This window comes from Papio anubis, chromosome 3 (genome assembly GCF_008728515.1).
Source record: "Papio anubis isolate 15944 chromosome 3, Panubis1.0, whole genome shotgun sequence".
NCBI lineage: Eukaryota > Metazoa > Chordata > Mammalia > Primates > Cercopithecidae > Papio > Papio anubis.
The window spans coordinates 158,374,503-158,400,679 of record NC_044978.1 but is presented as its reverse complement, the minus strand read 5'-3'; the positions used below and the strand labels follow the sequence as shown (position 1 = coordinate 158,400,679).

At 35.0% G+C, this 26,177-nt stretch overlaps 1 long non-coding RNA gene across 1 annotated transcript in view; it reads right to left on the bottom strand.

The window, feature by feature from the left end:
• The window catches only part of LOC103884293, a 49,469-nt gene extending 30,349 nt beyond the window's left edge, over nt 1-19,120 (bottom strand). The window contains exon 1 of the long non-coding RNA XR_004182824.1: nt 17,819-19,120. This is a non-coding gene — a long non-coding RNA (uncharacterized LOC103884293). The remainder of the gene's footprint in view (nt 1-17,818) is intronic.
• Between the last annotated feature and the right edge of the window lie 7,057 nt (nt 19,121-26,177).

Sequence of the window (26,177 nt, the reverse complement as noted above, 5' to 3'; positions counted from 1 at the left end):
GGTTTAACGTTTTGCCTTTTTTCCTCAAACTTCTCTCTCCTCCTTCTTCCTCCTCCACCTGAATAGCATCATATCCTCTAGCCTTACTGAACTTCCTGACATTCTTTCATAATGCTAGAATATTTTATACCTGAATTCTTTACTTCAGTACCGCTTCTTGACCAGCTGATTCACCTATTTCATGGACACTGACTAATTTTTCAAAATCCAGTAACTGGGTGGTATCCTACATAAACTCTCTCGACTTGCTTCATTCAAGTTAAGAGAGTAGATTTGACTTCTTGCCTTGCTGTATCCACTTTTTCATACTGGTCCTTTTACATAGTTATCATGGAATCTGTCACAAACTTTTAGAGAAATATTTTGTCTGTAGGTCTCTAGAGGCACAACAAAATATAGCAGTTAAGACATCTGGATCTAGAGCCAAACTGTGTCATTCGTATCTCAGCTCTGACAATTACAAGCTGTGTGAAATGGAGGAGTTACTTTATTGCTCATTCAGTTAAATCATCTCCAAATTATGGGACATAACTTAATTTCATCAATTATGTAGCAGTTGTATATCAATAACACACGTAATAAATTTACCACAGTACCTAGCACATAATTTAATTTTAGTACCTAGTTCACTTATTACTTTATTAATATAATGCTATAATCTACCTGGATATTATATTTTGCATATTTTTATTGAATGCCCAGAAACTCTATAATTATGGAATTTATAGGTATTTAGTTCATGTGTGTTTAAAGAACAAAATAATGGTTCTCTTCAGTTAATATTTAGATAAGATGAAGTATCAATAGTCAGTATTTGAGTATTTTTATATTCACACACATCTGTGTATAAACTTTTTGAAAATTAATATCTAGTTTGCAAAACAATATATACATATAAATGTATCCCTAATTTCCTGTAGTTAGGGAGCGTGCATTTATTTTAACTTTCAGATGGACCTTTATTTAGTGATTGCCAAAGCTTAAATTTCAGAACAAGAAATTAATCTTCCAAGGTATAATACAGACACACAGAGATACAGGTATACATTCATAGATGACTTTTTGATTTGGTTTTATGCATATATAGACATATTATCAGATGACTCTAAATAAAGGGTTAGTTACTTTGACCAATAAAACATCTCCACTGCAATAATTCAGATTGGTTACTTAAATATGATGCTGTATGTATCTGTGTTATCAGTTTCAGGCTCAGTTTGTTGGTTGGTTGGTTTTTTTCCCTAAAAGATATTTAAAAATATGGTGAGAGATAGGGGTCCAGCTTCATTCTTATGCGTATGACTATTCAATTTTCCCAACGCCATATATTGTATAGGGTGTCCTTTCCCCATTGTTTATTTTTGTCAACTTTCCCACAGATAAGTTGGTTGTAGAGATATGGCTTTATTTTTGGGTTCTCTATTCTGTTCCATTTATCTATGTATCTATTTTTGTCCTTGAACCATGCTGTTTTGGTAGTAACCAAAACTATAGCCTTGTAGTATAATTTGAATAATATCTGTGCTTGTGAAAAAACGGTAATATGATACCTCAATTAATGCAATGCCCCTAACTTTGTTCTTTTTGCTTAGAATTAATTTGGCTTTTGGAAAAATTTGTGGATGGTTACTCCTAATTCCGTGAAAACTGATGTTGGCAATTTGATACGAATTGCATTGAATGGGTAGATTGCTTTGAACAATATGGACATTTTAATGATATTGAATTTCCAATCCATGAGGTGGGCTATTTCTCCATTTATTTGTGTCATTATTATTTATTTCATCAGTGCATTTTAGTTCTTTTACAGAGATCTTTCACATTTTTAGTTAAATGTATTCCCAGGTATTTTTATTTATTTAATTATTTATTTTTGTGGCCATTGTAAATGAGATTGAGTTCTTGATTTGGATCTCAGCTTAAATGCTATTGGTTTAGAGCAACTCTACTAAATTTTTGTTCACTGGTATTATGTCCTGAAACCATACTGAAGTCATTAATCAAGTCTAGTAGTCTTTCAGAGGAATCTTTAAGGTTTGCTAGATATAAGATCATGCCATCAGCAAAGAGAGATAATTTGCTTTCTTTTTTTCAATTTGGATGTGTTTTATTTCTGTCTCTTGCCTGATTTCTCTGGCTAGGAGTTCCAGGACTATGTTAATAGGGGTAGTGAGAGTGGAGAAGAATGTAGCGGACTCCTATCTGTCATTATATACAAAAATTAACTGAAAATGAATTAAAGACTTAAATATAAGGTCTAAAACAATAAAAATCCTGGAAGAAAACCTAGGGAAACTCTTCTGAACATTGACCTAAGCAAAGAATTTATGACTGATTTCAAAAGAAAGTACAACAAAGACAAAAATGGACAAATGGGACTTATACTAAAAAGCTCCTGCATAACAAAATAAATAATCACCAGTATAAAGAGATATCCTACAAAATGGGAGAAAATATTTGCAAAGCATGCATACAACAAAGGACTAATATTCAGAATCCATAAGCAACTCAAACAACTCTACAAGGTAAAAACAAATCATCCCATTAAAAAGTGGGCAAAAGACATGAACAGACATTTCTCAAAAGACATACAGTGGCCAGCCAACAAACATACTAAAAAAGTTTCAAGATCACAAACCATTAGAGAAATCCAAATTAAAGCACAATGAGATACTATCTTTTACCAGTCAGAATGACTTTCATTTAATAGTCAATAAACAACAGATGTTGATGAGAATGCAGAGGAAAGAAAATACTTATCCACTGTTGTTGGAAATGTAGATTAGTGCAAACTCTATGAAAAACAACATGGAAGTTTCTCAAAGAACTAAAAATAGAGCCAGCATTCAACCTAGCAATCTCACTGTTGAGGATCTACCCAGGGAAATTATTATATAAAAAATACACCCACACTCGTATGTTTGTTGTGACACTATTCACAATAGTAAAAACATGGATAAAGTGTGACATAGTATATACAACCTAGAATACTATGCAGCCATAAAAAAGAATGAAATTATGTCTTTTACAGCAACATTTATTGAGCTAGAGGCCATTATCCTAAGTGAAATAACTGAAAAGCAAAAAAAAAAAAAAAAAAAAAATACATACGTATATTCTCACTTATGTGTGAGAAATAATCAATGGGTACACGTGGGCATAATGGTGACAATGATAGAAATGGGGATTCCAAAACAGCAGAGGGTGAGTATAAAGTGAGTGTTGAAAAATTGCCTATTTGATACAATGCTCATATTTTGTTTGATGTGTTCACTAGGAGTCCAAACTTCATCGCTTCATAGTTTATCCATTTAACAAGCCTGCCCATGTACCCACAGAAAATATAATTAAAAACACAAAAACAACAAAAACAAAATAAGCATAAAATAAGTCTGACCAAATTTAGTTGTATTCTTTTCTTTTGTTTGTGGTCTATACAACTTCTGTTAATAACTTTTAAATGGGTATACTAACTAAATGTCGAAATTTACACTTCACTGAATATGTGAGTTCACGTGGTCAGCAGTCATAACATCCTAATAACCTGACACTTGTTCTATAGTTAGCCCCGTCACTCTGAACTAATGAAGGTAAATTATAAAACAACAAATAAATAAGTAGCAATCGCCCTTGGGTGACATAAGTACTGCTTTTAATTACTTTAAAGCAAGATTTTTAGAGCCCACAATACAATATGAACTCATTGTTTGATAAACACACTGGAAAAACAAGAGCCCTCATCTTGGCTTTTAATAAATTTATGAGGTTACATTAACTGAATACACCAGTCATACAAAGGCTGCTATAATGGAATTGTGTCATCCTGGGGATAACTACATAATGATAGCAATAACTCAATAGAAATAAAATGTAGTTCTTCGACTTGACTGTCCTTCTGTGAGGCAGCATAAAAATGCAATGACAGCTTTGATGAACGTATCTTATAAATTCTGATCCTGAATTCCAGTTGTTCATTCTTTAAAATACAATTATATTCACAAAATATATATGTAAATATTTGCTTTAATGAAAATAAAACAGTTCTTATAGCAATACTCAATTTAGTTAATATGAATCAAGAACTGTATGTGTTTTTGCATTTACTCATTGCATCAAATTCTCCAAAACCCGTGATTATGATGATGCAATATATGCCATATTCAGGAAATAATGACTAAATAAGTTAGTAAGTAATGACTAAGTAAGTAAGGAAGGAATATCCTTACCAGGGATAAGAACCTTGGCTATGGAGCCTTCTGAGACATACCACCTTTTCAAAAAATGTCTTTTGAAACCGTGCTCTCATAATTTACTCCTGGGTAACAACAACAACAAACTATATGGTTATATAGTGAAGATAGTCATAGCTTGCTGCTTTACTTCTTTCAGACCTCTGCTGAAATACAAGATACTTACCAAGATACGGTAAGATACTAAGATATAAGTTAGTAAGATGTAAGATAAGGTAAGATACTAAGATGCAAAATACTAAGTTGTAAGATACAAGTTACTAAGATATAAGAGATAAGATACTAAGATGTAAGATACAAGACTTAGTGATAAGCCTTGTATTGAAAGTAAAGTTGTATAAAGGGACAACAAATTCTTGAGGATACGGTTTTATGTCACTATTATTTTAATAGAAGTAATGATGGCTAGAAACTGAACATTAGAAAATAGTATGGTAGGATTCTGTATGTAATATGTAAATATATCCAATAAAAAGTTATTGGTAGATTGGATACAAGGTGTTTAATTAAGATTTATTGCCTGAGAAGCTAGAAAAAATGAATTACTATTTACTAAGATAAGGAGGGCAATAAGATGGGCAAAATTTATTTATTTTGTAAGAATATCAATTATTCTCTTTGTAAAATATTAAATTGAAGCTGCTTATTATATGTATGTACAAGTGGTGATGTTGAGTAGCTATTAGATACAATAATATGAATATTAGGGTATGTAAAACTAGAGATTAGACAAGATGACTTAGAAAATACACAGTGGAAGGAAGTCCAACATTTAAGTTCATAAAGATGAGGAAGAATTTGTAAAAGAGATTAAGAAATAACAGCCACAGATCTAGATGTAGAATTAAAAAGAGGGTGATATACTAGAGGCCAAGCAAAGAAAGTATTTTACGAACGGAGTGGTCATCTTTGCCAATTGATCTCTGAGTGAAGATCTATATAGTTCGATGTGGAAGAGAATTGAAAACCGGGTTTAGCAATAAGCATGTCTTCAGTGTCGTAAAGAGGCCTTAATAGATGATGGGAAGAGAAAAATTGGAGAAGGTGAATAAAAAACGACTTTCATTCAAAGGAAGCCCATGAAATAAACTTACAGAGGATAGCCCGCTGATAACAGACTGGGCTCCTTACGGCAGAGTGGAATGTTGGCTTGGAAATGGGCAGATTTAAAGTATTCCCATTACAAGTTTTCTACACTGAATAGATGGGCTTTCTTATATGATGGCTTGTATGGTTATAGCATTCTGGTTCTCTTGCCTAGATTTTACTTTCATGTATGAAACATCCAGTCAAAATTCATTCTGGTTATGCTACATGAGAATTGTACTAATTACCAACTTGTTTTATAACAACTCCTTTTGGAAATTATCTCAACTGACTAGGTAATTCAGAAAACAATCAGTTTATCTAGTTATTTATGTAAGTAATTATTTTTAATCGATAGTGAAGAACCTTTATTTGAATGAAAAAGAGAGATTAATGTGGATTTAATAAAGTATATTTAATAACCGTTGAGATTACTTGCCAAATATATGGCCCTATGTAAATATTTCAACCTTGAAATAGCAGCATTTATACAGTGATCAATACACTCTTTTCTCTGCAAGTTTCCTTTATCTTCTTGCTCTGTGAAACCTGGCTAGCTCCTATTAACACTGATTTTCCCCAAAGACCTTACAAATGCAGGCTGTTTTTTTTTCTGCTACCCTCCACTTATGCAAGGTCAATGTACTCCTTGTGTGCTGATGCTGATCAAACTCTTCTTTGTACTTCCTCGGAAGCTCAAGTTCTATGATATATATGCAGTCAGATTTTCCCACTTCTTCCTAGTTGCTGTTACTACTGACGCTCAGCCCACTCCTCCCATTTTTTTCATCACTTGACTCGTTGTCTTCCTCCTCACTTGTCTGCCTATCCTTTGTTGGCTGTTTCAGTATCCAGGTAAATGGTAGATACACCCAAAACTCTGATCCCCCTGTTCTTATACTCTTTAGCTCCAACAGTGATTTTTTCTTCTTTTCTTCTTTTTTTTTTATTTTTAATTTTACCTCAGCCACCATTTCTATAGTCTGGCTCCGTAATTTATGATCACAAAAATCTAAACCCATTTTCAAACATCCCAATCCCTACTCACCATCTCCATCTATCAGTTCACTTGCTGTGTTTTGCCGTAACCAAGAATCATCTGACTTATCAAAATTTATTTTATTTTTGTGTTCATATTAATTATGTTTTAGTCTATTAATCCCTTTCCTTCTTCTACATGTAACTTCAATGTATCAACAACTTAATGTTCTTGATGAGTTCCCTTAACTCATTTACCTTTATTTTCCAAATTACTTCCCTTTAAAAACTCCAATTATGGCTTTACTAAGTTACTTTTGTATTATTTTCCTGGATCTATATGTTTGAATATTGTTGGGGGGGGGGGGAACTATACAAGAGTGATGACTGAATTCTTATCTAACTAGTGGTAACAAATGTCAAATACAAACTCAATAATGCCAGTCAATACTACCATTCTTCCCTATACATAAACCAATTCCTCCCTGTATTAGTCAGGGTTCTCCAGAGGGACAGAATTAATGGAATAGAGGCATATATAAAGGGGAGTTTATTAAGTATTAACTCACATGATCACAAGGTCCCTCAATAGTTCATCTGCAAGCTGAGGAGCAAGGAAGCCAGTCCAAGTCCCAAAGCTGAAGAACTTGGAGTTCAATGTTCAAGTGTAGAAAGCATCCAGCATGAGAGAAAGATGTAGGCTGGGAGGCTAAGCCAGTCTAATCTCTCCACCTCTTCTGCCTGCTTTATTCTAGCCATGCTGGTAGCTGATTGGATGGTGCACACTCATACTAGGGTTGATCTGCCCTTCCCAGTCCACTGACTCAAATGTTAATCTCCTTTGGCAATACCCTCACAGACACACCCAGGAATAATACTTTGCATCCTTCAGTCCAATTAAGATGACATTCAATATTAACCGTCATACTCTGTCTCAGGTAGCATACTCATAATTTCCTGAGTCAAATCCTCACTTCCTTCCACTCCCTCTCATATGGTGACGCCAATATAAAAGTCATAAGAACATTGATGTGATATTGAGAGAAGTATCTCCTTAACTCACTATCAGTTTCATCAATCTAGCTAAATTTGTGACCATATATTTTCTTCATGTTAAAGTGGAGGATACTTCCCTGTTTCCTTTAAGAGCTAAGCCCTCCCTCACTACTAATACCCCTTTTTCCTTTTAGTCTTGCCTTTCGAATGAAGTGCTAGCAATTGTATCTCTTTTTCTCTATATTACTATCTGTATCCTTAAGGAATGAATTCAAGTGCAGTTATTTTATCCACTCAGGGATAAAAAGTAAAAATGATGTAAAAAAATCAAGAAGAAAGTTCTTTGACTTCCATACCCGATCCAAATGCTGCCCGATCCAAAAGTTTCCTGTCTGCTTTACAGAGAAACTTCTCAAAATGCAGGGTATCTGAAAGCAGATGTGCTACAGTATGCCACCAAAATCTCTAAACAGTAGACATATAGTATATCTACTGCATTCTTTTTCAATAAACAACTGGAACGTTGGTTTTAAATTTAGAGGTGCCACAATTTAAAAGGTGTCTGGAAGCTAAAAACAATATTATAAGAAATAAAGTAACATTTTAAAATATTGGAAATTATTGGAAAATGTAACTAACATTTAAAGATAAGTTTATTCCATGCTTCTCACCTTTTTGGGGCATAGTTGTCTAAACTCATTCTTTTGTATTTGTCTGCTTGTTCACGGCTATGCTTTTCTCATTTTATTCTGGTTGTGTGATTGTCTCTACAACCCCACTGTATTGCTATTAACTAAGGTGATCATAAAGTGTTGATTAATTTCTCTTTTTCTTTTACTCTACCATTCAGTAACTTTAGTTGTGATAGACTTGATCCTCTTTCTTATTAGTACTTACTATGTATTTTTTGTTTTGGGGAAATACCATTTTCAGAATTCCCCTTGATCTCACTGTCTATCCTTCTCCGTCTTATTTGTAGGCTTCCTTTAAAAATATTAGAATATTCCAGGGGTCTTACTACTTTGGCAGTCTTCTGTTTTCACTTTCTATTCTCTTTCTATATGAACTCACTCTTTTCTGTGTATCTCATCACCGACCACATACTGATATCTCGGCTCACTGCAACCTCCGCCTCCCGGGTTCACGCCATTCTCCTGCCTCAGCCTCCCCAGTAGCTAGGACTACAGGCGCCCACCACCACACCCGGCTAATTTTTTTGTATTTTTTGTAGAGATGGGGTTTCACCATGTTAGCCAGGATGGTCTTGATCTCCTGACCTCGTGATCTGCCTGCCTCGGCCTCCTGAAGTGCTGGGATTACAGGCGTGAGCCACTGCGCCCAGCCCTGTCTACTTTTTTTTTTTTTTTTAAAGCTTTAAGACAAGTCTGGTCTCTGTTGCTCTACCCTGCTTAGAAACAGAAACTGAATGGGCTGAACAGACACACACTTCAATAAGGACCTGTTGTGTCACTTGGTTTCCTACTTAAAAAAAAAAAAAGAAAAGAAACGAATTCTAAGTAAAGAAATTTAGTAGAATTTGAATAGTTTGAGGTGTATTAGTTGTTTTATTCTACTGGTACAATTTAATATTTTTGATATTATTAGTATATTATATCAAACTGTCCTGTTCTTCCAGATTTGTGTATGATGAAAATATAAACTGAGACTTTGTTTAACATCTAATTAATAAGGCATAAACAACACCTAATTATATGATTTATCAACTTTCCTCTCAGACAGGCAGAAATATTTGGCCTAAGAAGAAACTCTCTCATCTTTTTTTATTTCTTATTTTCTCTGCAGTTTTACTGTTGACATAAAAAGTTACCGAGTGTTATGATCTTAAAATCCTGTCAGGAGGTGAGAACAAAATTTCCATTGATTCTTAAATGTAGAAATCTACCTGTAAAAATGACAGTTTTTTTAATAGTAGGAGAGATGTGATTTTCCCAATTATGTGTGTATGTGCGCCTGTGTGTGTGTGTGTTGTGTGTTTAACTTCCACATAGTTAATTTGTGTTTGTTTAAAAATTTTAGAAATAGCAATCTTTAAATCTAATCTATTTGAATTATATATCTTATATTCATGAAATTTGATGAAAGCAGACCTTTAGCATGATAATTTTAATGACTATTCTTAGACTTTATCTTCCAAATTTATTTATAATAAGGCTGCAAATGTGGCTTTATGTTTTTATTAAGATAAATGTACATATATATAAAAGACATGTACATTCATAAAAATACATTTTCATGTGTGTGGACTGGTTTATGTACAGTGTAAAGTTTGCAAACAGAGCTTTTTTCATGTAAAATATTTATATTTTGATAATAAAATGATTAACATGCCATTTATAAAAATGTACTTTATCCTCTGATTTTCTTTTTGAATTTCATAAGAAAGTCATGCTTATTTGAGATGGATTGAGAATTTGTAATCAACTACAGATTAAACACTTTCTTATAATCTCTTTACCAATCCATGATAATCACAGTAATATATGTTGAAAAACAAAGTGGATTCTGGATGGTGATATTTTGTATAAAAAATTGTCAGTGTACAAATAATTGACTAAGACCAAAGCACACTAGAATATGGTGATTGTGGGTTAACGAAAGTGAATGACTTCCCAAAGCACAAAGGAATTTCAGTACAAGAAAGACCTCTATTGAAAGGAAACAAGGAAAGTAAGTGTTGATGACAACAATGGAAGTTATCCATTTGCTATTTCCAGGATTTAGAGGGGAAGAAAACCCTCAAAATAAGCATTTAAGTGCTCGGGAAACATGCTCAGATCCTACTCTCCTGGGTTCCCTACTGCAGACAAGTAATGCAGAATAGGTCAGCAAGCACAGGATGAGTAGCCGTTTACTTTTAGATACCTTCATGATTCCACTGGTGGTGTTAAGGGAGTATACGATTTCTACAGTTAAGGGAGAACTATGAATAACAAGGTAATCCAATGATTCTATGATGAGAAGGAGCCTGTATATTTCAACAAATCAGGTTTCTTCATGATATATAAAGTTTTTTCCTAAATCAAGTGGTGAAAAAAGTTGACTTGGCATAGCTATCAATGCCATCCTCTCTAAAGACCCTAAGGAGGCCAGGAGTGGTGGCTCATGCCTGTAATCCCAGCATTTTGGGCAGATCATCTGAGATCAGGAGTTCAAGACCAGCCTGGCCGACATGATGAAACCCTGTCTCTACTAAAAATACAAAAATTAGTTGGGTGCAGTGTCAGGTGCCTGTATTCCCAGCTACTCGGGAGGCTGAAGCACGAGGATTGCTTGAACCTGGGAGGCAGAGGTTGCAGTGAGCTGATATTGTACCACTGCACTCCAGCCTGGGTGATAGAACAAGACTCTGTCCCAAAAATAAAAATAAAAATAAAATAAAAAATAAAGACTCTAAGGGATGTTTGCGAATAATAATTATCATGAGGAGATCCCTTTTAGTAAAAGAAAAAACAATATATTCTCATTTCAAGGCTATAGCTACAATGAGCAATTGATTCAACTTTCTTGTTTCTTTAAAAAACATGATCAAACATTCATCTACAGGACAGCCATAGAATTTTAAAAAACAATTATATAGTACTTTTATTGAGAGGCACTTATAGTTTATTGACTGTTTAAAGTTACATTTAATTTTTTTATTAGCAATTTACTAATGCAGTTATTGAAAATTTTTACTTAATCAGATATTAAATAATTTCTAAAACCTTAAGATGTGGTATTGAGAAAGAAAAACTTAAAAAAAAATTCAACGTAATTACCAAAAGGAGAATTATACAGGTAACAATCAATCAATCATACAATCCACCCTATACCACATACACAATACCAATAATTCAGATTATCTGATCTACCTGCCAGAAGTTAGCACTTGAGCCTGATTTTATTCTGCTGTCCTGTTTAGTTGAGTCTCCGTTGGTCGATTACTGCTTTTCTCCCTTTGCATCCTGTGATTTTGAGGTTTCTGGGTGTCTGTATCAGTATGTAAAGCTTTCTAATGATCTTTGATTTCATCTCTTTAATTTTCCTTATCTTTTTCATTACCATTTTCTATGTTGTGTCTGGGGAGAAGGACCTCTTCAGAATTGTAGTTTATAACCCCAATGCGTATTTTCTGTCTGTCCAGTCCCCTTCGTTCCCTGCACCCTGGGCGCCACCATCATCTATCACTTTCCCCCGAATAGAGGCTTGGAATAATGGGTATCCCCATGCAGAAGATGGGGCACCATTTGATGAGGCTGGAAGCGTTTGTTGCTTCTGTGTCTTTACCTTGCTGCAAACCTTTGTGATCATAGGACCAGGGACACTTTTCACATCCAATTCCCCTAGAAGTTTTTTCCTACAGTACAAAGTAAAAATGTGCTGTTGAATTCTATTTAATAATCCTGTATTTAAATTTTTTATTTCTATTCATAAGTGAAATTGGCCTGTAATTGTAACATACTGTATTATCTTTTTCAGGTCTTGAAGTCATTTTCTCGTCTTCTTTTTAAAAATTACTTCAGAAGTTACCCTGAAGTTTTTCTTTTTGAAAACAGAATAGAGAATGACTTTTTTTTTTTCTGTTCTTGGGAATTGTTTAAAATAAATTTAGGACTCTCTGTTTCTAAAAGCCCCCTGTGAATTCATATAGATCTGGAAAATTTTTGTAAAGGCCCCCTTTTTTCCCCTTGAGTAATCTCTATATTTTCTAAGGAAAGTAGTAATTTACATTTTCTGAACTAAGAGCAATTTCTTCTCTGTTACTGTGCTAAAAACTGCCTCTTCACTTATTTTTGATATGCCACTTCTACACAGTTTATTTTCTTGTAAAATTACCAATGTGATTCAGGTTTTAAAATATATTTGCAAAAATGATTTTTTTTTTTTTTTTTTTTTTTTTTTGAGACGGAGTCTGGCTCTGTCGCCCAGGCTGGAGTGCAGTGGCCGGATCTCAGCTCACTACAAGCTCCGCCTCCCGGGTTTACGCCATTCTCCTGCCTCAGCCTCCCGAGTAGCTGGGACTACAGGCGCCCGCCACCTCGCCCGGCTGGTATTTTTGTACTTTTTAGTAGAGACGGAGTTTCACCGGGTTAGCCAGGATGGTCTTGATCTCCTGACCTCGTGATCCGCCTGTCTTGGCCTCCTAAAGTGCTGGGATTACAGGCTTGAGCCACCGCGCCCGGCCTCAAAAATGATTTTTAACAAATTATCTTCATTTATTGTTTTGGTATTTGTGTGTTCTCTTTTTTAAAAAATCAGGTTATTTAGTGTTGTATTTTTGCTGTTTTTCAAGGCATACTTTATTTATTTTGTTACTTTTTTTCTAACACACTAAGTTTGTCTTATACCTCTATTGATGTCTTTGATTTTCTTTATTTTAGGTTGTTTTTTTTTTAGTTTTATCTTTTTGGAAGCAAGCATCAATTTCATTTATGATTTATTGATAACGGTGTTAAGGCTATGAACTTTTCTCTGAACATAGCTTCAGTCATATTGTATAGAGTTTGATACATCAAGATATCATTGTGAATTTATAAAAATTCTTCAATATCTGTGTATATTTCCCCTTTGACCCAATATATTTTTAAATCACATTTTGTAGTGGTGATTGTTTGTTTTATGTCTCCTGGTAGAACAGGCAATTTGATTTTTGATATTATTATTAATTTTGGACTTAATTTCATTGTGGCCAAATTAACAAATGCATAGTTAGTGGTTTATAGTTTGAGTTAAGATTGTCCTTGTTTTAATGTGTGGTTAGGTTTTATAAATGTTGTATGCATTTTTGAAAACAAACTATATTCCTTAGTATTGGAACTCAGAGTGAAAAGTACCATATTGCATGTACTTTTCGGTTCCTCTATAGCCTGACTGATTTATTGCCTTCTTCATCTGCCTGAGCAAGACAGACACATTAAAGTCTCACGCTTGTTATGTGCTTCCTTCTGTTTCCCCTATTGTGTCCCATAGATTCTGAGTTTGACAACAGCCTGGTGAATTGAAGGGATTTAAAGAAGAAAGGTAAATAAAGCCTTCCGAGTGAGAGTCACATTGGAGCCATAGTCAAGGACCAGGTCATGTGAGGCTTTGTAAAGCATGATTAAAAGTTTTGGATTTTGTTTTAAGGCCAATGAGGAGTCCTTGAGGCTTGTTTAATGGGCAGTGACAGGATCTCTTGACTTGTGTGATTTTGCTGTTGTATGGATGATGCAGTGGGAAGAAGGCTGAAAGAAGCAGGCACAGTTAAGGGCTGTGGCAGTGGTCACCCATATTAATGTGGTGGCATTAAAACTGGAGAGAAAGGCAAGGATTCAAAGTGGAGTCAAGTTCTAGTTTCTCAGAGCATAACGTTTACAAGAAAGTGATGCTGACTAATGTAGATTTAGGGTCACTCTCAGGAAAGAATGTGTACTCTATGCCTGTATTTATGACTGTAGGACCTATTCTAACTGGAATAGTCAAGAACTATGTATTTTTCAAGGTATATTTATGAATTCTCAAAAGTGCCCTAATGTGAATGACAAATTATATGGCTAATCTTCTCGTATGGATGGAGACCCTTTAAGGTGGAAGCCAAGGAGTTGAAGTTTATTATAAATTGGGGTATGGATGACAGGCCCAATTTTGAAAGATAATCACTCTTGTTTTAATGCTGATGATTTAGCATACATATTAAAAATACTTAGTAGAAAGACACTACATATCCAATCCAAGCAATATCTATCACAAAGCAGGAAAGCTATTTTCATAACAAAAATATACACTACTAAAAACTATGTATGCTTTTCTAAGCTAAAAACATGAATACATGTATTTTTGCAATAAAATAAATACATGTCATTAGCTTTCTTTAGATGTCCACTTTATATTTGTTTTATAATTTACTGTGATTTATTCAGTGCACTAATAATGATAACTAACATTTCTATATGGTTTTCATAGCATATCCTTTTCTAAATACTTTATATAATAATCATTTAATCTTTACAAACCTTTGAGGAAATACCACTTTAAATGAATAATTATCTTTTTAATAAGTGAGATTTCAAAATTAATGAACAGATATGGTTATGATATTTAATATGATCACATGAAATAAATTAATAAACCTAGAGCTATAAAAATCAGGCTTTGTGACATTTCCCTCCCTCCCTCCCTCCCTCCCTCCCTCCCTCCCTTCCTTCCTTCCTTCCTTCCTTCCTTCCTTTCCTCCTTCCTTCCTTCCTGCTGAGACAGGTCTGTCTCTATCAGCCAGGATGGAGTGAGTGGCATCATCACAGCTCACTGCAGCCCCAACCTCCAAGGCTCAAAGAATCCTTCCAGGAATATAGGGATGCACCATGAGGCCTGGCTAATAGTTTTTTGTATTTTTTGCAGAGACGGTGTTTTGTAGAGATTTCTTTTTTTTTTTTTTTTTGGGTAGAAATTTTATTTTGTTTAACTATTCTTTTACTCAGAAGTATATTTTTTTAAGATAGCTCCTGTCGCCCAGGAGCTCAAGCCAGCCTAGGCAACATGGCAACACCCCATCTCTACCAAAAATAGGCTCCCCTCTGCACCCATCTCCACCTCTCAAAGTGCTGGGATTACAGGCATGAGTCACAGCACCTGGCTACATTTCCTAGTTCTTTGTGTCTTAAATCATTAATGTATTTGCCTTTCTATTCTGTAATTTAATCCAACAAGAAATATATACATAAAAGATGAAATATTTATTTTAAATTTTAGTTAGACATACCTTTTTTAAACACTAATTTGAACCATATATGCAAAGGGTTGAGTTAATCACACTCCACTGTTCATGCCACACTATCATTGATACTTGATCAACTTTTTTTTTAATGTATCTTTTCTCCATGTTTTGTTTCCCATTCTCTTACCCTTATGAGAAAACATGGGTTTATTTTTATTTGTACATTACCTGAAAACTTCTATTATTATTTTCTCTAAGTAAATTGAATTTATCTTTATAGAGACGTATTCCAGACTTCGTTTTGTTTAACTCTTCTTTTTCAGGATTACATTTTAAGATAGTATCGTATTATAGCTAGCTGAAGTATGTGTGTAACAGTTAATCCTTCTGGATGGAATATAACCAACTTGCAACCAAAGGGCCAGCTGGTCTCCTTAAACAATGATGGTCTGTTATGCACTCATTTTGTTGTCTGTGGCTGGCAGATTGGACATTTCAATGTGATAGTAGCTAGATTAGGTCTGGTAAGTAGGAGTCTATTATGCTGTGCCAATGAGCAACCTCTGTCCCTGCCACTGAAGCCACTATGTTTATGCACTCATGTGGCAGTTTTGCCATGGCTAGTGTAAAAAAACTGGCTCAAGATAACAGGCCAGACCTCTTTAGCTACTTTGTTGTTCAGGGCCTCTTCCTAAATATGGAAGATGTCCTATGGGGTGTACTAATAGCCGATAAAAATCACCACACTTTGTGTCTCCTGCCATGTATCCATTTACATGCCTCTATCACTAGAACTCATTATTTCTGATCTTACAACCTTTATCTTTCACATTTGACCAGCTGGTCAGGAAATTAACCACTGTGCATAAGCTATATATAATAACATCAAATAACTCATCTTTTCACCCATAGTGACAGATCAGGTGCACTGCCTGAAGCTCTAGGCATTGAGAACATTTTCTCTTATGGCTCTGTTTAAAGGCAACCTCTGTAGTGCAGACATAGTACAGATGCATTTCGCTTTTTATCTTACACCACCTACAAAGCTAACCCACATGTGAACCAAAGCGCTTCCTTCAGCTAGCTGTATGGATTTTCTGTAGAGTTACGGTTGCAAGCTGAGAAGACTGGTGGTGGGTGACAGAGCAGTGAGGGATATCTATTCATGCAGCTTTCTTGTGCACTCTGATCCTACTTGTACTTAATCCCAGTGGGTGTACTTCTTCCATAAGAAGAAGAAAACTGTATGAGCCTTCATGCGTTGGGTAATTGTTGGTCACATCCAACCTTATGACTCGGTGAGCATAGTAGCTTTCCATTGTTGTCATAAGAAATCCCCAGAAATTAAGTGACCTAAATAACACACTTCTTTGTTGTTTGTTCATTGATACATAACATTTGTACGTATTTATGGGGTATTGGTGATAGTTTGATACATGCATACAATGTAGTATAATTCCATATGTATTATTGGCTTTTGCTAAAATAGCTGACGGGCAACACCCTTAATCTCCCTAGATGCTCTGTAATTTTATGGAGAGGATGGGATAATCACATTCTCGATCATATTAAAGAGCCTTTACATGTCTGAATACTTTAAACTTTTAAACTTTCTGAGGTATTAGCAGAGGTTTTACAGGCACATCCTTGGCTTTTTCTTCTAAAGCACCTTTCATGCGAGTGAAATGTAGCATATTTTGCAATATGGATAGACTGATAATTTCCCAAGTCTTCCAGCCTTGGTTTCTTCTTTTTCTTTTATTTTCTTTCTTTTTTTTTTTCTTTTTCTTCTTTTTTTTTTTTTTTTTTTTTTTTTCTTGAGACAGAGTCTCACTCTGCCGCCTAGGCTGGAGTGCAGTGTTTCTTTTAATTAAACAGTCCATCCCTCAATTTATCTCTTTACTTTTGCATTTTACTATAAGTGGCATAAAGAAAACAGGCTGTACCTTCAGCACTTTGCTCAAAAATTTTCTCAGCTTACTGTTCATTTTTGCCATTTACAAGTTTTGATTTTCAAATGACTGCAGGACACAATTACACTAAGCTTTCTGCCATTATGAAACAAGAATCTTTTTTGTTCCAATTTCTAGTTGCATGTTCCTATTTTTCTTTCCCGAAGCCCTCACCAACAGTGACTTTAATGTTTGTACTTTTACTCATATTTTGTTCACAAAAGTTTAGGTAGTGTTGTTCCTCACTCATAGCAGGGGATTGGTTCCAGCATCCCACACAGATACTTAAATCTGTTAATGCTCAAGTACTGTACATAAAAACGTGTAGTGTTTGCATATAACCTATGCACATCTACCTGTATACAGTAATTATCTCTAGACTACTTATAATACTTGATACAATGTAAATGCTGTGTAAATAGTTGTTATACTGTATTATTGTATTTGTATTATTTTTATTGTGGTATTGTTATTTTTAACTTTTTAAAAATATTTTAAATCTGACGTTGGTTGAATTATGGATGTGGATCCCTTGGATATGCAAGACTGACTGTATTCTCTAAGAAGATTTATGTTGCCCTTACCATGTTCTTCACTTCCGCCTGAATACTCACTAGCAGAATTATTAACATCCATGTTTCTACTAACAGGATATTTAAGGCAATCTATGCTTTCTCTGTCCTTCTTCTCAAAATTCACCCAGCCTCTACTTACTGCCAATTTCAGAATTACTTCTACAATTTTAGCTATTTGGTACAGCAGCACTCCATCCCCATATGAAAATCTTTCTTTAATTTTCACTGTTACCATAACAAAGTACTACAAACGCAATGGCATAAAACAACATGAATGTGGTATCTTACATTTTAGCAGGTCAGAATTCTGACAAGAGCTAAAATCAAGCTGTCTTCAGGGCTGCATTCTATCTGAAGGCTATAAAGGATCATCTGTTATCTTGCCTTTTCTGGCTTTTAGAGGCCTCCCATGTTTTTTTGCTCCTGACCATCTTCTCCATCCTCAGTGCACTGAGGTCACAACTCACTGACCATTGTTCCGACATAATATGCCATTCTGGCCACAGCCTGGAAAGGCCCTGCACTTTTGGGAACTCATGATTAGATTGGGCCCACTATGATATTTTAGGATGGTGTCCCCATCTCAAGTTCTGTAATTGAAACCATATATGTGAAATCCCTTTTTCTACATAAGGATAAATATTCACGGGTACCAAAGTTATGGCATGAGCATCTTTGGGTGGTTGGGTGGGGCACTATTCTGCATACCACCGTGGGTCAATCAAGACCAGATTTTAATGGTCAAGTGTAGTCAGTGGTCGTTTGGTGTCCTATGTGTTTTGTCTTTACCAGGACCTAGTAGTATATCAAAAAACCCCTTTGCCTTCCTCCATGATTGTGTGTTTCCTGAGGCCTCTCCAGTCATACTGAACTGGGAGTCAATTAAACCTTTTTCCTTTATAAATTACTCAGTCTTTTATAATAAAGATCATAAATCTATAAAGAACTTGGGTAGTTCTTTATAGCAGTATGAAAACAGACTAATTCAAGTCCCAACCCTCAGTATCTCACATATGACTGTATTTAGAGATACGGTCTATAAAGAGATAATTAAGTTAAAATGAGGTCCTTTGGGTTGAGTCCTAATCCTATATGACTGATGTCCTTATAAGGAGAGAATATTTCAATATAGACAGATAACAGATAAGAAGGAAGGTCCTCTGAAGACCTAGAGAAAAGATTGTCATCTGCAAACCACAAAGAAAGGCTTCAGAAGAAACCCACCCTACCAACATTGTCATCTCTGTCTTCTAGCCTAAGGAATTGTGAGGAAATAAATTTCTGTTGTTTAAACCACCCAGTTGGTGAGATTTTGTTTCAGCAGCCCTAGTAAACTAATATGCCAGGAATGAAATGCTTGAATTTCATCAGAATCTCCTTCAATTCATGCAACATATATTTTTTCTTTTATTTTTGACCTGGAAGATGTATTTGCTTCTTATTGACTTAAGTAGCACTTTGGAGAAATGGATCTAAACATTGATTCTTACATCTGGAATCTAAACTGAACTTTTTTTCTCCCCTCTTATCGTTGGATCACTCCATTTAAAAAACATAGCCTGTTGAGGCCGGGCACAGTGGTTCACGCCTGTAATCCCAACACTTTGGGAAATCAAGGCGTGTGGATCACAAGGTCAGGAGTTCGAGACATGTCTGGTCAATATAGTGAAACCCCATCTCTACTAAAAATGCAAAAAATTAGCCAGTGTGGTGGTGTGCACCTGTAATCCCAGCTACTTGGGAGGCTGAGGCAGGGGAATTGCTTGAACCTGGGAGGCGGAGGTTGCAGTTAGCCGAGATTACGCTATTGTATTCCAGCCCAGGCGATAGTACGAGACTCCATCTCAAAAAAATAATATAAAATAAAATAAAATAAAAAATAAAAATAAGCATAGCCTGTTGAACTGTTGAGGGAAGAAGGGACAAACAGACAAACAGAGACAATTTATGTAAACAATATAAATATATGATATTTGTATGGTGGTGAATTACTTGTTAGTCAGCAAGTAATTTACCAACACCATACAACTTAGAGAAAGAATACATGCCACGATGGAATTACACCTTAATTAACCAGATGATGTAAAGAAATCACATGTTAACATAGCCTTTTTCTATGACTATTTAAAATGGATATATAATGAGTGTATGTATCTCAAAACACTATAGTCCTATAGAGATAAATGTATTAATATAGGAAAATTAGAATTTTGGGCCCTGAAAATACACACTGGGACAATAGGATCTTTAGGGATTATCTATTTTCTAGAAGTTAAAAAAATTGTTTTACATTTAAATCATGCACACAAACTAAACTTTCATCTTTTAAATCCTTATTTTAAATAGACTCTATTTTTCTTGTGAATCATGAAGCATAATTATTATCTCCCTGAATCTAGTATGTGAGGGCTTGCTATACAGACTTGCCCATGTAAGAAGTGGCTCAATCATAAAACAGCACTTGATTTTTAGAAAAGATACTTTTATAACTCTTAAATTATAAACTGTTATTTGAAACCCCTCTCCATGGTACGTATAACAAATGGTTCATCGCTCCTGATTTGCATTCACAGAAGTTTCTTAATGGCAACAGGTTTCTGTTTTTCTTAGTGGTCAGTGTTACTCTTTGAGTGTGTACCCAAAGAATTTTGTTTGTATTACAAAAACTACATATCCAAAACATATCTTCCTAATTTGATGAAAATACGTTCAACTTTACTTAAAGTATGACTGTAACAAATAAAAGGAGTCTATTTTATTTGTATATATTTCCGCTTTCAACATTTATAACATTTTATTCTGAGAGATAATCAGAGTCAACATTTGAAGAACTGGCTCAGGGTTACCGGTAGTACATTCTGTTTTGTGTTATCTGTGTGCGATGATGTGGAAAACAGATATGAAATTGCCAACAGAATTTATAGTATACACTATCCACCCATAATCAAGACTTAAAGTCAAAGCACACTGAGTCAAGGGATATATATTTTACCTTTAATATCTCTAAGAAATGGAGACAATTAACTCCCTCACTTTTTTTTTTAATGAGTACTTTTTCTTAACAATAAACCATGAAAGATATATAAAATCATCCTGTGTGTTGAAATGGATACTCGACATATCTTGTTCTTGATGGCAATTTAAAAAATAAATATCTATGTGGGCAGGTAAGTAAATGCATTTGTAAATAATAAAATTATTTAAATAAATTGCAATCAGAATTACTGTTGCTGTTTAACTTTATATATGTCTTTAGTTTCACAGGATCACTGAGATTCACTTATCTCTAACAAATTGTGTTACACAACAATGTCACCATTAGAACTGGGCAAATAGATAAATAGGTTTGTTTAGTTTAAAGTTCAAGTAAAGTGACTTCCAGATCTTGTCTTCTAAGATTAAGATCTTACTGTCCACAAGACGGAAAAATGATAGATAACAGTAGCACTGATTCTCATAATATTTAATAGTTTCTTTCACGGAATACCCTTTAACAAGAGAAATGCAATAATTATAGTTACTCATGAAGGATTTTAGAAATGGTAAAAGGGCCAGCTTGAAAATTCCTGTTTTTCATCTTCCACAGAGAAACTGTACTCTTTCATTTCTGTTGTACTACAGTATAAGAAATCAATGACAGGTACATCTCTGTTTGGAATAACTTTTATAACATTCTCTCAAAGAAAAGTCTCTATTTTCTGCATGCCACCCACAGTTCACTGACTTTGAACTAGTCATGTCCAAACCCTGGCCCAAATAGTTTGTTTCCACTATCTTTGGTGGAAGAATCCCCTGAGATTTCTTTGCTGAGGTATTTTCAGTTGCTGTTCTCATAATAAAGATGACTTTTTAGAGGCCAGCCATGTTACTTATCAAATGAAGTTCAGTGCTTACTTATTTTCTTTGTTAACCTTTTGAAGGTCATATTGGTTTACTAGTGTATATATTTTTTAAAAATGTTGCCTACAAATTGATTCTTCTATCCATGTGTTTTATTACTTTAGGGTTCTTACATAATTATATTTTTTAGTCTTTTGTTATTTCTGCAAATGAAGGAATTTCCCCTTTAGGGAATAGCAGTGCTTTCAGTCATGACTCTAATTAGAAACAAAATAGATTCTATTATTGTATTATTTAGCTGATTTAAATAGATAACACTAAAATACTTCAAATCTGAAGAGGATGCTGTTTTCTTGCTGCTGTCAAGGCTTTCAGGGGTCCAGTCTATTTAATTTCTTTTGTCTTTCATTAACTAGTTAATTCACAAACCTTTATAAGGTCCCAACAGTATATCAAAAACTATATAGTGTATTACAGTAGCTGTAAGAACTGAGTGACTCATAATTTCATAAACTCATCATCTATTAATAGGAAGATAAAAAGGGTAAACACAAGTAAGTTCAGGATATGGTATATTAGCAGAAGAGACAGGCCAGCGAAACTAAAATATGATCACGAGTCTGAGGGATTTCCTTATTCTTTTCTCTTAAGTTTAAGAAACCAGGATAGGAATTGAGGAGACAATGACACTTGGGCACAGTGTTTCAAAAAGAGGGAACTGTAGTAATGCCCTGAGACGTGAGCACACTGGCATATTTGAGTAACTGGAAGTAGTGTGTCGTGACAGTGTGGATGATGAGCTCAGAGTTTTGATTGGAACTTGGATTGTGCAGAAGGTACTAGGTCATTGAAAACCACTGGCTTTCCTCTGAATCAGGTGAGGAGCGACTGGAGAGTATTTAGTAGAGCAGTGACTCGATCTCATTGACATGTTGAAAGAATTATTTTGGCTGCTGTGTTTCAGTGAGACTCTATGGAAGGCAATAATGACAGCAGGAGGCTGTCACTGTAACCTGGGAGAGAAAGGAGGCTATCACTGTTACCTTGGTGAGAGCTAACGGTGCCTTGGAGAAAGGTGGGAGTGTGTGTTAGTGGGAAATTTTCAGGTTCTATCTATATTTTGTAAAAAATTAAGTAATTAAAGCTAATTTTGCTGATGTTTCAGATGTGGGATTCAAATAAAATATTTTAAGGATAAATAAAGTTTTTCTAATTGATTGTGTTTTTTTCTCCAGATGGGCTAGAATGATCAAGCACAATGAAAAGGAAGAGTGTGTGGAGGTGAAACAGGTTCTATTGGAATAATAAGCAGTTCTATTTTGAGCATTTCAACTTTGAGATTTTCCAAGTAAAGATATCGAGTATGCAGTTATATATAGTGTTATCAAGTTTAGTGGACAAATCTGAATCAGAGATATAAATTTACTTGTCATCAGTATGCAGATGGCAATTAAAATTGTGAAACCAGAAGAAATCACTGAGGAAGTGTAGATAAAAGCTTAAAAAATGATCCATAAGATGCTCTAAAATTAAGAAATTGGTGGAAATTGGATTTAACAAAACCAATAAAGTATTACTAGAGTCATACAAAAATATCAGAGAGTGTGATATACAGAAGGCAAGTGAAAGAAACACTTCTAAGATGAAGATGTTATTAGCCTTGTCTTATGCTCTGATGTGATGAAAATGGGATAGTATATATCAATGTTTTTTCTCCTCAAAATACAAAATCCTATCTATTATGAGAAAAATATGAACTAGATTCCAATACAGAGATACTCCGCAAAATGTCTAACCAATACTCAATAAAACTGTCAAGATTGGCCAGGCACCGTGGCTCGTGCCTATAATCCCAGCACTTTTATGAGGCCGAGGCTGGTGGATCACTGGAGGTCAGGAGTTCCAGACCAGTCTGGCCAACATGGTAAAACCCCGTCTCTACTAAAAACACAAAAATTACCTGGTGTAGTGGTGCATGCCTGTAGTCCCAGCTACTCAGGAGACTGAGGCAGGAGAATCGTTTGAACCCGGGAGGCGGAAGTTGCAGAGAGGTAAGATCGTGCCACTGCACTCCAGCCTGAATGCAATGTAGTATTCTGAATAAGATCCTGGAACAGAAAAGAGCACGAGGTAACAATCAAGGAAATCTGAGTTAAGAATGGAATGTAGGGGGCCAGATGCGGTGGCTCATGCCTGTAATTCCAGCACTTTGGGAGGCTGAGGAGGATGGATCACGAGGTCAGGAGATCGAGACCTTCCTGGCTAACACGGTGAAACCCCCGTCTCTACTAAAAATACAAAATAATAATAATAATAATAATAATAATAGTAGTAGCCGGGTGTGATGGTGGGCACCTGTAGTCCCAGCTACTTGGGAGGCTGAGGCAGGAGAATGGTGTGAACCCGGGAGGCGGAGCTTGCAGTGAGTGGAGATCGCACCACTGCACTCCAACCTGGGCGACAGAGCGAGACTCCCTCTCAGAAAAAAAAAAAAGGGGGGGGCTTTAATTCATAACAACATATCAATATTGGTTCATTATTTGTACTACTGTACCACACTGATGTAATATATTAGTAATAAGGGAAGCTGGGGCATACTCTCCATACTATCTTCATAATTTTTCTTAAAATCTAAAACTGTTCCAAAATAAAAATTTTATTTAAAATGTTCATTAGAAGTATTATTAGGACCTTTCAAAATATGAAATAACTTCCTCCTAGTCCTGCTTTGCTAAGATTTTTAAAATATGAATGTGTGATGAAAACTATCATGTATCTTCCACATATATTTACATAAACCATCCATTTTCCCATTTAATTTGACAAACTATAAGGAAAACATATTTAAAGATTTTCCAAAGTTAAAATGTTTTAATTAGTTCTGATAGTATAGAACAGACTGCAGTAAAAAGCAAAAATAAAGAAAAAAGCAAACTAACTCCCAATCTTAGTGACTTCAACATCACAGGATCACATCTGTCTTGAAGCACAGGTTGAACTTCAGTAGGCAGTCTGATACAGGACATTCTCACCCCAGGGACACATCTGAAGGAACCTCTATGATCTAGATGTTCCTGGACACTGGAGAAAGATAGAAATATGATCAAAGACACAGAAACACATTTTTGAAGGATATTTTTTGTCGGGTCTTTTATTCTGTTGTGTCTATAGTTTAGTCTCTCCAGTAAATTTTTAATCTCAGGTATTACATTGTTACACTTTGGAAATTTAATTTGGCTTTCTTATCATTATGTTTATGTTTTTCCCTTGAGGTAGTTGCTGACTTTTAAAATGGTATCTCCTATAGTTCGGATCTGTGTCCCCACTCAAATCTTATGTTGAATTGTAATCCCAAGTGTTGGAGGTGGGGTGTGGTGGTAGATACGTGGGTCTGGTGAGAGATACGTGGTTCATGGGTGAGGATCCCTCATGGCTTGGTGCTGTCCTTCTGATAGTGAGTTTTCACGAGATCTGGTTGTTTAAAAGTGTGTGATACCCTCCCCTGGAACCCTTTGCTTGTGCTCTGCCATGTGAGATGCTTGCTTCTACTTCGCGTTCTGCCATGAGTAAAAGCTTCCTGAGGCCTCCCCAGAAAGCCAAGCAGGTGACTGCACCATGCTTCCTGTACAGCCTGCAGAACTGTGAGCCAATTAAACCTCTTTTCTTCATGAACTACCTAGTCTCAGGTATTTCTTTATAGTAATGCAAGAACAGACTAATACAGTGTCTCACAGGCTGAGAAACTGATAAGAGCTTTTGGTAGACTCATGAAGCCAAAGAGAAGAGTGGTACAAACTGAAGTTCAATGCTTCAAGAAGGAAGAGTCTAGAAACATCTCAGGCATTCAGTCAGGATTCCTAAGGGATAATGCCAGGAGTATATGGGAAGTGGAATTTGACTTGTCCTTAGAAGGACTGAAGTTCATCCTTGAATAATGTTATTTCCTGGTTAAATCAAAATTAAATGGAATGGCTGGTTTCCCTAGCCTATCAGCCTATCAGAAGCAAAAACAAATTGTCTCTTGGGGAATATGGGTTCATACAACCATTAAATTATAGCTATATTTTTATTTGCAATGTATGCCATTTAAATCATAATAACCAAGTATAAAACAAGACAAGCCTTAACAATTAATCAAGTGGCAAAAACAAAATACTACAAGACAAGCCTTAACAATTAATCAAGTGGCAAAAACAAAATAATAGATACAGGCTCACAAGAAATCCAGATAATAGAGTTATAGACATAGACGTTAAACTGATTAATATGTCAAAGAATTGCAAAATATACTGAAGAAAACAAGAGTATGAACAAAAATGAAATGGAAATTTCAGAACTAAATTTTTGTCCTTTCTAGTTACAAATTTTTTCTTTAGCTCCGTTTGCTCTGCTGTTAATCAGATCCATTACGTTTTATTTTTAATTATTTTATCTTTCAAAAATCATAACAGATATGAAAAAATATCTGGAATAACATATGAAGAGGGAACAGTAACAGACATGATCTGGAACAGTCTAATGGAGAAGAGTGTAAACAATGTGAAGAGTCAAAGAAAGAAAAAGAATACATATCTTATGGTGTCATTTACATAAAGTGAAAAAAACAGGAAAACCGTATCTATAATGTCGCATGTCTTGACATTTCTTAACTTCAGAAAGAAGAGAACGGTACTTAGAAGATGGGAAAAGGCATGGGAGTTCTTGGGTGATGATATTGTTCTCTATTATGACCTTATCGGTAATTACATAGGTGTGCTCATTTTGTAGTGTTTCTTCAGGCTGACCACTTCCTTTTACACTTGTTTAT